This window comes from Thamnophis sirtalis, unplaced genomic scaffold (assembly GCF_051295495.1).
Source record: "Thamnophis sirtalis isolate CommonGarterSnake01/CBP01778 unplaced genomic scaffold, rThaSir2_p1.2 scaffold_14, whole genome shotgun sequence".
Taxonomy (NCBI): Eukaryota; Metazoa; Chordata; class Lepidosauria; order Squamata; family Natricidae; genus Thamnophis; species Thamnophis sirtalis.
In genome coordinates this window covers 45,410,198-45,410,939 of record NW_028261394.1, presented here as the reverse complement: position 1 = coordinate 45,410,939, position 742 = coordinate 45,410,198, and positions in this window count along the sequence as shown.

The following is a 742-nucleotide window of genomic DNA, read 5'->3' as shown; positions in this document are numbered from 1 at the left end:
TTCAAACGTTAAAAAGAGAAAGAAAAAGATGATGTGTAGCCGAGTGATGCTAGCTTAACCCTGGTTCCGTTTGAAGTCTCTGGAAGCTGATCGTCATGGCAAAACATCGGCGTTATTTAAAGTAAAATAAATATTTCAACATAAATGGCTTCCAAAGCTTGTCCCCACTCGCATTCATGGCACAGCCACCCTCCCATGGTTCTAGGCAAACCAAAAGGTGTGAATGTGATCTTCAGCCACCAAAAGATTGAAGACTCCATGATTGTAGAGATTAATTATAGAGATTCTGACCACAAGGATTTCATTTTATTCATGTCTGGGCCTTTGAGAGCTATTGAGTGGAATCACAAGGTCGGATTGGAGGCCTTCAAAACTCTTCGGATGATTTGAACTGACAGATTAACAGAGTTGGAAGGGACCTTGTAGGTCATCTAGTCCAACCCCACACCCAAGCAAGAGACCGAAGATACTTTGATGTTCTCCAGATGTTTGGGACAGATTAACAGAGTTGGAAGGGACCTTATAGGTCATCTAGTCCACCACCCCATGCTCAAGCAGGAGACCCTACACCATTTCACACAGAGGGCAGTCCAGTCTCTTCTTGAAAGCCTCCAGTGATGAAACTCCCACAACTTCCAGAGGCAACTTCTGTTCCATTGGTTGATTGTTCTCACGGTCAGAAAGTTCCTCCTTATTTCTAGGTTGAATCTCTCCTTGGTCAGTTTCCATCCATTATTCCTTG